This window comes from Gopherus evgoodei, chromosome 11 (genome assembly GCF_007399415.2).
Source record: "Gopherus evgoodei ecotype Sinaloan lineage chromosome 11, rGopEvg1_v1.p, whole genome shotgun sequence".
NCBI lineage: Eukaryota > Metazoa > Chordata > Testudines > Testudinidae > Gopherus > Gopherus evgoodei.
The window spans coordinates 54,154,228-54,167,606 of NC_044332.1; the positions used below are offsets into that span (position 1 = coordinate 54,154,228).

Consider the following 13,379-nt stretch of genomic DNA (forward strand, 5'->3'; position numbering starts at 1 on the left):
GGGGAGGGGATGTGGAATTGATCTGTTTGCTGTTGAGAAGGGAGCCGGGCCAGTTATCAGGGAATGAGAACTCCCAGCATCTTCCCAGCCCAGGCTGCTGCCCTGTCCCAGCCTCTGTTCCCCTGGGGTCCCTGCATGTTTGACTCTAGAGCAGGCCGGGAGCAGCAGCTGAGGCAGAGGACAGCCTGGGCCAGGCAGATGCTAGGAGCAGAGCACCAGAGGCCTCTACTGGCTCCCTCCTCAGCAGCAAACAATCAGTCCTCACCCACACCCTGGGACAGCAGCCTGGAGCCAAGGGCAGTAACCAGTGGGGGTTTCTCTTTTTCCTCTTCCTGGGGTGAGCAGGGACCTGGGGGTGTATCTAGCAGAGCAGTTGGAACCAGCTTTTAATAACAGGCAGCTCAAGTTCAGACTAATTTTTTAAAACTGTTAAATGATGGGGAAATTGGCCCCTCTTTCAAGTTTCAGTGTTGTAACTTCTACATCTAGGGCAGGGTGGCCAACCTGAGCCAATATAACTGCCAAACGTGCATCTTTGTATGCAACTATTAAGTCAATTGTAAATCTTCCCATCATTATCATTATCCCTTTGAAATCATGATGGTGATGAACACTTGGCTGTATATCCCAATGTGCCCTGGACATCTACTGGTTGCATGAGCCAATCCAACCATTCAGCACTTGCAGATGGGTACCTCTGTATTATGCCTGAGTCTTGTATAGCTATGAAAGGCTGGTAGATGCTGATATTTTCCCCTCTTTTTAACCAGCACTAATACCAACTGTCATAAATAGATAGTTTAGGGTTAATGTCTCTTTTACCTGTAAAGGGTTAAGAAGCTCAGTAAACCTGGCTGACATCTGACCAGAGGACCAATCGGGGGACAAGATACTTTCAAATTTCTGTGGAGGGAAGTCTTTCTTTGTGCTTTTTGTTTTGGGGATTGTTTGCTTTTTGGAAAAAGAGGGTCCAGATGCACATCCAGACTCCCCAAATCTATCTGAATCAGTCTTTCATGTTTCAAAATTGTAAGTATAGCCAGGCAAGGCGGATTAGTCTTATGTTTGTTTTCTTTCAACTTGTGAATGTTTTTTTCCTTTTGCTGGAAGGATTTTTACCTCTGTTTGCTGTAACTTTGAATCTCAGGCTAAGGGGGAGGGGAGTCCCTCTAGGCTAAATGAATCTGAATACCCTGTAAAACATTTTCCATCCTGATTTTACAGAGATAATTTTTACTTTTTTCTTTCTTAATTAAAAGCTTTCTTTTTTAAGAACCTGATTGATTATTTCCCTTGTTTTAAGACCTAAGAGGATTGGGTCTGAACTCACCAGGAATTGGTGGGGGGGAAAGGAGGGGGAAGGTTAATTCCTCTTTGTTTTAAGATCCAAGGAGTTTGGATCAGTGAAGCTTCCCAAGGCAACTCAGGGAGGGGAAAGTCTTCGCGGGGGGAAGGAGAGGGAATGGTTTATTTCTCCTTGTTTTAAGACCCAAGGGGTCTGGGTCTTGGGTTCCCCAGGGAAGGTTTTGGGGGAACAGGAAGTGTGCCAAACACTATGTTTTGGCTGGTGGCAGCATACCAAATTTAAGCTGGTAATTAAGCTTAAAAGTGATCATGCAGGTCCCCACTTTTTGAAGGCTAAAGTTCAAAGTGGGGGAAAAACCTTGACACCAGACCAGGCCAGGGCTGGGAAGAGAGAGAGAACAGAAGGTTTCCCCTATTGTTTCCTGCTCTCTTTTTCTTGACTAGTTTCTCCTCTGCACCAACGTGCTCTTTTGTTATGTTTGAGCCTGGCTAGTTCAGTTGGCAGCCCATCAGGTTCTTAATCTAAGGGTCCAGAGTTCAAGTCCCTGGTCAGGTATAAACCACTCCCCAAGATCTTCAAAGTTTGTCTTTCTGGAGTCCTCTTTGATATTACTTTTTCTCTTCAGGATTTTCCCTTTCTTAAGAAGGGCCTTAATCTGTGTGGGATTGAACGGGCAACTTCCTGACCTCCTCTATGTACTTGCAGGCTGGAGCAATAAAGGCCTCTTGGCATTTAGAATGTTCCTTCCCTGCACGCGCGCTCGCGCGCAAACACACACACACACATACACACACACAGAATATCCCTAAGGAATGAGAATCATCTGCTGGCTTCCCCTGTCCTGCTGGATCCCCAAACGAGGATGCTCTTCAGCCCAAACCCATATCTTCTCTATTCCCAGTGCCCCTCAATCCCAACCCGCAGTCCCTCCTATGTACACTGCTCCTCAATCCCAACCCACAGCCCCCTCCTATGCTCACTGCTCCTCAGTCCCAACCAGAGCCTACTCCTCTTCACCCTTCTCCTCTGTCCCAACCCACAGCCCCTTCCTATTCTCAGTGCACCTCAATCCCAAGCCACAGCCCTCTCCTATTCCCAGTGCCCCTTAGTCCCAACTCACAGGCCCCTCCTATTCCCAGTGCCCCTCAATCCCAACCCATGGCTCCTTCCTTCCCTCCAGCAGCAAGTGCTTCAGACTTCCTCAGGAAGATTTTCTTGGAAGGTTTCGTGTATGAGTCTGCATGTGGATTTTACAGTATGTTGGAAATATGTCAGATTGCTTGCTGAAATGATCACTTTTGGCTGGTGTTGGATTCCCAGTCTCCATGTTACAGGGGCAGGAGAAATAAAGGGTTGTTATCCTTGTTATGTGAATCAAGGGCAGCAAAATTGTGCTGGGCAGACCCCGATTGAGGGACTCACCCTCAATTCAATAGCACTTGCTAGGCAGGGGACATGGGTTCCAAGACCAAGTGGTCTGGGTCCTAATACTAACATTTAGGAGTCAGATCAACTTTACGACAGAGTGACTGTGCGGGGATGAGTGAGTCCCTAGACAACATAGTGAGCACGGTGCCTTCTTATTTTTCCCCTTTCCCACCCAGGATGGCAGGTGAACTGTACAGAGGCACCTCTGGGCTTGCATTGATTAAGGACAACAGCTGTGAGTGGGGTGCAGAGAGGGGATGGCTGATGTTAAAGGACTTTTGGTTGATGGACTTATGAACTGTAGGGGGAAGGATATTGCCCAGCTTATTTGGGGGTGGGTCTTTCCCTTGCGGTTTATTTTTATGTGTTGGGGCTGCTGACATGACTTCTGCTAACCCTGGGCTTACATTGCAATGTAGACATACCCCGAGAGTGCATCTATACTGTGACAAAATCCCTGTGGCCCGGGTGGCCTGGATGATCTGATTTGGGCTCCTGGGGCTCAGGCTGGAGCCCAGGCTCGGAGACCCTTGCCCCTCATGGGGTCTCGGAGGCTGGGCTCAAGCCCAAGTGTCTACATTGTAATTTTATATCCCTGCAGCACAAGCCCCACAAGCCTGAATCAACTGACCCAGGGTTTGAGAATAGTGACTTGGGTGTGTTTATGACTATGTAGACATAATGCTAGGCTATGTCCACACTGCAATGAAACACCCAGGGCTGCCCCATGCCAGCTCAGGCTCCCAGGGCTTGTGCCGTGGGGTGGTAAATTTGCAGTGTAGACATCTCGGCTCAGGCTGAATACTGGGCTCTGGACCTCACTAGGTTGGGAGGGAGTTTAGCAAGTGAAAAAGGTAAAATGGCACTGGAGTATTACCATGGACTCAATGGCATTTCTCCATTGGTCTGTCTGCTTTGGGGCAGGGACAAAAACACGTTCTGCTGCATTTGTTATTTCAAAGGGTGGTTTAGGATTTTCATTCTCACACACGGTGCACAAAGCAGGACTCAACCCTCGGTGTAAACTAAATGAGCTGCCAACAGATTTTCACAGTCACAATGAACCATTTGGTGTGAGAGCCCAGACCTGCCCCTGTCCCAGAGGGAGGGGATCATCTGTGACGGGCTGGAACACTGACCTATCAGCTCTTAACTCCCAAACGTTCAGTAACTGTTATCAGTGCCTGTGAGTGTAATTTAAAGCATAAAAAAAGCTATACTGGGCTGGACCAAAGGCCCACTTAACTCTGTGTTTTGTCCTCTGACAGTAGCCAATACCAAGTACTCCAAGAGTTACGCAACAAGGCACCACTGGGAGTTGAACCCAGAATCTCCTGTTTGTAAGCCATGGTGCCTACCTATAGTTAAAAGCACAGTGTCTACTCACACCTTACACCCTGCCAGCCCCACTGGGGCCTAACAAGCTTTGCATGTGTTTGGATTCTGCAAAGCAGAGAAGCAGGTGAACTTTTCCTTACAAGCTGTGTGTGTGTGTGTGTGTGTGTGAATATTTGGCCAGGTCTGCACTACAAAGTTATTTCAGAATCATTATATTGCTCAAGTGTGTGAAAAACACACAACGCTCCCTTGGTCGGCAGCTTTTGGCTGGTGTACACACTGCAATGCCACGTTTCGCGACAAAACTCCCATTTTGGTGACAAAATAAAACCACCTCGACGAGAGGTCTAGAGCTTTTTGCAGCAAACTTCAAGCAACAAATTGTCAGTGTAAATGCTGCTGGTCATTATAAACAGGAGATCCTGGATTCAACTCCCAGTGGTGGCTTTTGGGGCACCTGGTATTGGCTACTGTCAGAAGACAAAATTCAGAGCTAGATGGACCTATGGCTTAAATTACACTCACAGGCACTGATAATAGAGTTACTGAAAGTTTTGGTGTTAAGAGCTGATAGGTCAGTGGTCCAGTCCCCTCACTGCAGTTTTACCATATCCACTTGCTAAACTCCCTCCCAATCTCTAAAATTACAGTGCAGACATATGGGCTTGAGCACAATCTCTGAGGCCCCATGAGGGGTGAGGGTTTCTGAACCCAGGCTTCAGCGTGAATACAAATATCTACACCACAGTTTTTAGCCTCTCAGCTTTACGTCCAGGAGCCCAAGTCAGATGATCCAGGCCAGCCATGCTGCCATTTTTATCCCAGGAGAGATGGACTCTAAAGGTACATTCCCACTGCAATGGAAGCCCAGGAGTGGCACGCTGTGCTCAAAGCAGCACCTGGAAGCCCCATATTCACCACTCTCATATAATGATGATATGGTTTGTACAAAGTCTGCATTATGAGCAGGGGTGGCTTTAGGCACCAGCAAAGCAAGCACCTGCTTGGGGCAGCCCATTTGCAGGAGCAGCGTGGGAGCTGAGAACCAACAGGGGGCTCTAGGAGCTACAGTTCCTCGGTTAGCTCCCTGCCTATAGAGCCAGCCCTGGAGCAGGAAAGAACTACATTTCCCAGCATTCCCTTGGCAACTACAAACTGGGAAGGAAGGGAGGGAGCTATAGGCAGGGAGCTAACGAAGAAACTACAGCTCCCAGAGCCCCCTATTGGTTCTCAGCTCCCATGCCGCCCTTGCAAATAGGCTGCCCCAAGCAGGTGCTTGCTTTGCTGGTGCCTAGAGCCGCCCTACAGGGGATGACGCTCCAGCTCTCCAGCGGCAGGGCAGCCTGAACTGCAGTCCAGCCTGTGCAACTCAAGCTGCCATGAGCGCCATCTTGCTACTGAAGCCAGAATTGCAGTGTCAGTTCCAGCTCAGCCTGAAAGCCTCAGCTGACAGGGAACATCTTGGTTCAGGGCTGGCTCCTGGCTTTTTGCATGTCCCCCCACTCCAAAAAAAGGGGGGGGTAGGGGCTGGAGTGCCACCACCAAGCACATGCTTGGAGCACTGGTGCCTGATCCCAGCACTGGAAATGGAACCCAGGAGTCCTGGCTCCCAGCCTCCCTTCTTCTAACCACTAGACCCCACTCCCCCCCCTTTATGGGAGCCAGGATTCCTGGGTTCTAGCCCCATCTCTGGGAGCAGAGTGGGGTCTAGTGGTTAGAGCAGGAGGAGCCAAGACTCCTGGGTTCTACTCTCAGTGCTGCTGTGTGACCCTGGACCTCTGTTTCTCCTCCCACTTTTTGGGTATGGAGCCTGTAAACTCTCTGGGGCATGGCCTGTCTCTCGCTGTGTCTGGGCAGCGCCCGGGCCAACGGGGCCCTGATCTCAGCTGGGGCAGGGACTGTCTCTGTGTCTGTGCAGCCCCTTCCACAACAGAGGTTTGAGTCTGCCCCGCTCTCTGTAGGTGCTGCTATTGTACAGATAAATAGTCATGATACTAAAAGGCGTGGCAGGCCACTTAAAAGCTGAGTGCTTAGACAAGGGCTTGAAGCCTGGATCTTCAGATTAAAAGCCTGATGTTCTACCAACTGAGCTAGTTGAGACCATTTTCACCATTCACCACAAGAGAGCAGGTAGGCAAAAGAGAGGCAAAAAAAGGCCCAGGACCCCGTCCTCCTTTTCTGCACATCCACTGCCTGTCAGCAGGATTCCTCCTCCTCCTTCGTCCTGTGCCTCAGTGTGACTAAATCTCCACACCTAGACAGCTGGTCAATCCGCTGCACCCCAATCCCCCCATGCCTGAGCCTCCCTGCCAAGCCCTGCACCTGGCTCCATAGAATTAAGTCTCATGTGTCACTGGGAACTCTACTTCTTGTGCCCAGAAAGTCTCAGCCCCCCTCGGTAGATGACCTGAGAAACACAATGTCTGACTTTTCCAAAGAAGTGCTTGGAGGGGCTTTTTTTCGTGTTACCATGTGGTCTAATGGATAAGGTGCCTGAGTGTGGATCAGAACATTGAGGCTTCGAGTCCCTTCATGGTTGTGTTTCTGCAGTTTTACCATCGTGCTGAAAGTTCTGCTCCCTTCAGGGCTGGAACCTCTTCTTGGATGCTCAGGCCAATGCTCTGGCTTCAGCTAGAGCCCTGGGAAGGAGTTGGGGGCTGGGCATCACAAAGGCTGGGACATGAGACCCAGGTGCTTCCAGTCTAGCCTTTGCCCTTTCTGATTTGCCAAAGAAAATGGGCGGCTGCCCAGGCTACCGTGTGCGCCTGTCCCTGTGCTGGAGGGTACTTGCTACATAGCGTCTTTGGAGCCTGGGTGTTTCTCTGCTTCTCGCCAGCTCGAGAAAAGCCTCTTGGTGTAAAATCTCCTGCCTCACTGCAAAAGTGAGCACCTTGAGTGGCACCAGTCAGAGGCCCCACCATGGGGGCTGGCCCTGCTTTACTACCAACTTGTGATGATATCCACAGAGCATCAGCAGCTGTCCCACGTGCTGGTGACCTTCAGTGGGTGTTTGGCATGGCAGGGAGCAGCCTGGCTGGGTGTTTTTGTGCCTGTCTGAAGGCCACACATAGGCATGGTCCTGCCGTCCTCTAGCCCTGACCTCAGTTGCTCTGTGGCCTTTAAGCCTTCCCTTGGAGCCGTCAGCACCAGCTGCCTCTGCTCTAGGTGCCCAGAGGAGGAGAGGTGTGTGGGGTCACTTTTACAGATGCCCCTTCCCTGGTACTGCCATTGCTCAGCTGCACAGAGGAGTTTTCATCCCCAGTCCCTGCCTAGCAGCCCTCTGGCACCATTCCTGAGGGCTGCCCTGCCTCACTTTCTTCCTACCATGTTGGGAAAGACAGTTCTTATTATTAAAGGTCAGGTGGGCCAACTAGGGGCAGAAGCCTGTTCTCTGTTTTCCTACTGCAGAGCCCAAGCTCAGGAACTCACCTTGGGTGCAGGGACTGCTGTGCTCCCGGAAAACAAGCCACCCCTGCACAAACAGGGATGACAGAGCCTGCCAAAGCCCAGGATTGAATCAGGGACCCTTCGATTTTTTGTCTAAGGTTTTCCCAATTGAGCTACTTTGGCACCTGCGTGATAGCATTTTGGCCTGTTGCTTCTCTGTCTGGGATGTTTTTGTCAGCAGTTGCAGACAAAAAGGACAGGAAAACAAACAGCTGCTCTGCACCCCCACCGGAGGAACCCGGCACTGTTAGCTGTGGTGAGTAAGAAGTGTCTGTTGGCTGACAGGGCCTGTCCCCCAGGAGCTGGAACAGCAGCTGCCGCCTCCCCCTCGGCTCCAGGCTGTGGGAAATGCTCATTGCCTGGCTGCATGGGCGGATGCTGCTCCGTGCTCTGGAGAGCGTCTGTATTGCTCTGTCAACCCCCCGTCTTCACTGAGCCAGTCTGGTAAGGTCCCAAGTACCCCCTCTGGCCTGGCAGCTGAGAGTCTGTGCAGACACCAACCCCCCTGCCAGCCCCAGAGCCAGCAGCAGCGCCAGCCCTGCCAGCACCACAGGGTCACTCAATGCACTTCCTGTGGGGAAATGGCTCCTTGGCATCCAGCTGCTAGAGTGAGAGCCAGGAGAGAGCAGTGTCTGGCTCACCTTGGGGGAGAGAAGAGACCTGATGAGTGCGGATCTCCCTCAGTCTCCCCCGCAATGCTGGTCAGTTTTATTGTCACTGTAATAGTCAGTGCTTCCCTTCAGGGCCGGCCCTAGAGGGGTCTGGAACAAATTCCCCCCTTCCCTCCTCAGGCTCTGCCCCCACTCCACCCCTTCCCCCAAGTCCCCACCCATCCCATCTCACCTCTTCCCTTCCTGCACCTTCCTGTCCCAGTCCTCTCCCACCCCCACCTCTTCTTGTCCCTGCTCCTTCCCCTCCCCACCCAGTGCCTCCTGCACCCCACTGAACAGCTGATCACTGGCAAGTGGGTGGCACTGAAAGGGAAGAGGAGGAGATTGTCAGCAAGGCCTGTAGTGTGTGTGTGTGGAGGGGGAGCTGGCTGCCAGTGGGCGCTGAGCACCTATTTTTTCTCTGTTGGTTCTGCAGCCCCATAGCTCCCATGGAGTCGCTGACTTGGCTTCCTTCGTACTCTAGAGAGAGGAGCAGAACCAGGGCCATGGCTGATCTATGGGGCACCAGGTGAGTGCCAGAGGCTTCAGGTGCTGAGAGTTTGCCTGACCCCTCAGGGACACAGTGTGAGGTGGTGCCCCAGGGATCTCTATGAAAGGAGCAGAACAGGATTTACTTGAGGTGGGGAGAGAATTGAGAGTGTCTCAGGGGGTTGTACAGAGGTGTTGCCCGGGTGAGAGACTGGCTAAAACACAGGCCTCACTGAGAGCAGGATTCGCACCTGCACAGGGAAACTCTATTGGATTTCAACTCCCACATCTTAACCACTTGGCCATCACAGTTGTGAGTGAAAAAATGCCCCAATGCCAGAGAAACTGGTAAAGAATCACAATGCCCAGGTTTGAAGTCATCTGAACTACAGAATTCCCACCGCAAACCTGGCTCCCAAAGCATGGGGGCGATTTGAGGTTTGTTCTCTTTGCTTAGCCATGTGCAGTCGCACAGAGAGCACATGTAAAAGTCTTCCCTTCCACAGAGTGCGAATGGGAAATGATTCTCAACTTGAAGCCTGATGGAGGGTGACCAGATGTCCCGATTTTATCGGGACTGTCCCTATATTTGCTTGTTTGTCCCGCGTCCCGACCGATGTTTGGTCGGGACCCTGAACAAACAAATAACTTTGTCCTCTTCTCCAGCACACAGGCATAGTCTGGAGGGATACTTGCCCCCCCAACTCCGCCCCCTCATTCCCCCATTGGATCCCTCCCCAAATCCCGGCCCTGGCCCTGCCCCCGGCCCCACCCCCTCACTGCCCCATTGGATCCCTCCCCAAATCCTCGCCCTGGCCCTGCCTCTTCCCCAAGCGCGCGGCATTCTTCCTCCCTCCCAGGTTTGCACACGGGCCATGGCCATGGCCGGGAGCACAGCACGGAAGCTGCTCTAGCCCTGCAGCCTGTGGGGCAGCGCACTGGGGCTGGGGGCAGCGTGGAGAAGGCAGGGCCCAGGTGGGCTGGGGGCGGAGACACTAGTGGGGCGGACACGCTTCTGCCAGGAGCTGCCTGGTTCACCCCTTGCCCGGGAGCTGCAGGAGGGGCCCAGATCATGGCTCGGCTGCAGAGCTCGGAGCCCAGGCTGGGCCCAGGAGTGAGGGGATGGGGGAGCTGGGGGTGTAGTGGGGGTTGGAGCCAAGAGTTGGTTGGAAATGGGGCTGTGCCACTGCCGCTTGGCGGTGGGGGGGCCCTCCGGCTTTTTTTTTTTGCTCCGCCCCCCGCATCCTGATATTTCATCTTTGACATCTGGTCACCCTAGCCTGATATGAAGGAGGATGTCTGGACCAAGGGGCCAGGGACTGGCCTTTGCTAGAGAAACCACTGTCAAGTTTTAGCCAATTAGGACAAGTCAGCAAATAAGAACAACCTCAGGTATCAGTAACTGCTACAGGTTGCAAATTCCTACATGCAGCAGTTTCTGGCACTACACCTGCACAGCTCTGCTCCCCGGCTCTTCTCGGGCTCCTGCTCTCTCCTTAGCTCTGCCCCACTCTCACCCAGGCAGTTCCAGCTCACATGGAGGATGGGACCCCCTGGCCTGGTGACTCCCTCATTACACTGCCTGGCCTGTCAGTGCAGCTAACTTGGAGCTTTGGCCTCTCCCCATTGTCCCTGGGGACTGTCAGTCTCAGGGTCCTGATTTCCCATTGATCCTTCCCCCTTCTATTGGTGCTGGGAACTAGCCAACCCCCCCACCACACACACTAAGTTTTAGTAAAGGGCCAAGAGCCCCCTTACACAAGCCAGCCCCATGAGGGTCACCAATGTGCAGAGAAGGCAGCACAAGCTGGTCCCATGGTGTAATGGGCAGCACTCAGGACTCTGAATCCTCTAATCTGAGTTCAAATCTCAGTGGGACCTTGTGTTGGCTTGTGGTCATAGGCAGCAGGTTATATACATTTGTGGTGCTCGGGCTCCAGCAATATTTGGAGCTGGGTCTCTTCCCCTGGCCCTGGCCCCTGCCTGCCACTCCTCCCCCTGCATGTTCCCCCTCTGCTGCGCTGTGTCCCTGCCTGACAAAAAGCAGTGTGTGCCTGTCCCCTGCCTGCTCCTGCTGCTAGAGTAAGCAATTCTGGGCAGAACTGCTGTCTGCTGCCCCAGGGTCCTAATGCCCACCCCCGCTAATGGCAAGGCAGGCTGCCCTGAGCCCCAACCCTCATCCCTCTGCACCCTGATCCTCTGCCCCAGTCCTGAGTCCCCTCCAGCATGAACCTCCCAGCCCCAGCCAGAGCCCTCATCCCCCCGCACCCCAGCTTTGAGCCCCCTCCTGCATCATGAATCCCTCATCCTCAGCCCTGAACTCCTTCCTATCCCCAAACTCCCTCCCAGAGGCTGCACCCCTCCTCCTTCCCACCCCCAAACTCCCTCCAAGAGCCTGAACTTCTCACCCCTTCCTACAACCCCAGCCTGGAGCCTGCACCCAGCATCCAAACTCCATCCCAAAGCCTGCACCCTAATCCCCAGCCCAGGATCTGCTCCCCAGACCTCACCCCCAAACCCTGTCCCAGAGCCGTAGGCAGGTGGGGGTGGAGTTTGGGGGGCGGAGTTGGGGGGCAGGTTCTGGGCACCACCAAAATTTCTATAAACTTGCCACCCATGCTTGTGGTAAAGCCCCAGAGCTCAACTTCCCTGTCTCCAGCTGTGTAAGAGTGAATCTTTCCCCTCCTGCTGGGTGACTCACACCTCCTAGAGCCAGGTCTTTGGCTGGGATGGCCACAATGGGTTAGGGCTCTAGAACTTGCTACCCTGATAGTTGGGATTCTTGCTGCTGCACCTGATGTTCACAAGCTTGGCCCTTGTGCTTCCTACCACACTTTTCCTCTGGCCCACATGGCGCTTGAAGAAAGGAGTGCCAGGGCTGGGATTAATAGTCAGGGCTTGGCAGGAGGGAGGAAGAGTCCCAGGCTGGAGCCCCACACACCTTCCCTCCTCCGGGCACCTAGAGCAGAGGCAGCCCAGCTCTGTCCGCTGGATACCTCGGCAGAGTAGGTGAGTTCATGTAAATACAGTCTGGTCCCAAAGCCTCCTCCCAACACTGGTCATTGCTAGCTGCCAGGGGAGAGCTCATTCACACCTCGCTTACAAATCATCATTTGAAATTCTAAGGTTGGCCAACACTGCCGAAGCCAATGCACCGACATTGTCAGCAAACACAACAGCTGGGTGAGGAAACCTGACTTTGTCCAGACTTTCCAAACCTATTTTACTTTCTCAGGTACAAGTAGTTTTCATACGTTGTATCTGCTTTTAAAGTGTGTGTTAACGTTTCAATTTCCATTCAAATTTGCAACCAATGACAACATTGGCAGCGCTGCATGTAACTACCTGACCACTGAGGGAGAGGGTGTTGGGGAAATTCGGGGAAGGGGGTGCACAGCCCCCTGACTGGGGGGCGTATAGGGAATGCCCAGTTTCACTGAATTGAGTCTCCTACTGCAGCACCTCAGTAGGTTACATCAGAGAGGAGCTGCAGTGTCTAGGCAGTGGGATGCCTGTGCCTTTAAGAGCCCAGCCCTGGGAAGCCCATGCTGAGAGGTGCTGCCTGTGAGAGGGGAAATAAAAAAGCCCTCTGCTCCCCCACCATGTTTGCAAACACTGGAGTCTCAGCCCACCGGGATAACTGTTACCCCTCTGCCCCTGCCTGTGCCGGGGTTTAACCCTCTGGCAGCGCCTCCCTCTGGGCTTAACTCCGGCTCCTTCCCCCCTCCCTGACTTTACCCTTCAGTCCCTCTCCTAACTCTGCCTCCAGCTGCTTGACCCTCCGACCAGTCAATTTCCACCTCCTGCTCAGACCCTGGCCACCCCCTCCTCTGATTTGCCCCCCTTTGCCCCTTTTCAATCCCTGTAAAAAGTAGGGGGTGCTAGGTCCCATTCTCTGGAGGGAGGGCTGGGCACCTGGCCCCTGCCTGCCCAGTGCTCAAAGTGCCCCATGATCTTGTGCATGTTTGCTGAGAGCTGCAGGGTCACCCGAAGGGGGAGAGAGACGCGGTTAGGAGGTGATGCAGCCAAGGGTGCCTCACCCAACACTGAGATGCAGCCACCTCTGGGGTGAGTTACACAAGTCAGCAAATGAATTTGGAACAAGAAACGCACTGAAAGGACCGAGGCAGCTGCAGGAGGTGGAGAAAACCAGAAAAAGCAGTATCCCTGGATCCCAGCCCTGCCCCTCCCCCAATCTACCCCCTAACCTCCACTCCCCTCCCACATGTGAGGGGAGAACCCAGGAGTCCTGGTCCCCAGCCTTGCCCACTCCCATATTTTGATATGGCTCCATCCAACAGCTGCCCCCACAATTGCAGAGCAGTGCCATGGGGCACACCGGGGCCTGCCTGTTTGCACAGGATGGGCAATGCCAGTGCCCCAGGATGGGGAGAGACCATGCTAAGGGAGAAGCAGGCAGCAGACAGCTCCCATGACAGAGAAAGAAACGCTAGGGGGTGCTATGCTGCAAGGAGTGAAGGGGGTTGGCAGGGAATGGGAGGATCTTCCCTCACAGCAGGTGCGTCTGTCTCCCTCCCAATTCCTCCCCAGCCCTACCCCAGCCCAGGCTAATCCTGGCCCAGCTACCAGGGTTAAATTTGGCCTGGATTCCCCAGCTGCTGGGGGTGGGGCGTGGGGCTGGGAAGCCTGAGCCTCTACTTCCCCTTCCCCAGACACAGTTGCATGGGCACAGACCAAAAGAGCCTGCAGCACTGCTGCCT

The 13,379-nt window shown here is 53.5% G+C and overlaps 1 non-coding gene across 1 annotated transcript; it reads left to right on the top strand.

Moving 5' to 3' along the window:
- The first annotated feature begins 10,467 nt into the window (after window positions 1-10,467).
- TRNAQ-CUG lies at window positions 10,468-10,539 on the top strand. The gene has a single exon. It is a non-coding gene; the product is annotated as a tRNA-Gln (tRNA).
- Window positions 10,540-13,379: the final 2,840 nt, after the last annotated feature.